This window comes from Cariama cristata, unplaced genomic scaffold (assembly GCF_000690535.1).
Source record: "Cariama cristata isolate BGI_N322 unplaced genomic scaffold, ASM69053v1 scaffold19265, whole genome shotgun sequence".
In the NCBI taxonomy this organism is placed as follows: Eukaryota; Metazoa; Chordata; class Aves; order Cariamiformes; family Cariamidae; genus Cariama; species Cariama cristata.
The window spans coordinates 23,180-23,579 of NW_009618546.1; the positions used below are offsets into that span (position 1 = coordinate 23,180).

Below are 400 nucleotides of genomic sequence, written 5' to 3' on the forward strand. Positions count from 1 at the left end.
GCAAAAAAAGATAGATATCCAGAGTGTACAAAGATGTTAGACTATTCCCCTAACCTAATTTATATTGCCTGCAGTTCCATGCGTAGCTGCTGTTCCTGATGGGAGATGTGCCTCTCTTTAAGGAAAATAAAAAAAGGGAAAAGAAAAGGAAACTTTTCTAGCATCATCATTGCTGTGTAAGCCTGTGGGGGTGACATGACATAAATTCCTCTGGGAAGATTTCTGCAGCCGGCAGCATAGATATTTGGGACAGAGTGAGCTGAAAGGGTATTTTTAAGCCAAATTCAAAGAATACCTAAATGTATTTTTCAAATAAACAACATTAACACACAAGAAGGCCAGGTTGTGATGCCAAACCCCACAGCAGGCGGCTGCCCGGCGCGGCCCAGCAGACAACGGG

General features: G+C 43.2%; 1 protein-coding gene across 1 annotated transcript in view; it reads right to left on the reverse strand.

The window, feature by feature from the left end:
- Window positions 1-400, reverse strand: part of CRYGN (crystallin, gamma N) — an 8,445-nt gene that overhangs the window by 6,245 nt on the left and 1,800 nt on the right.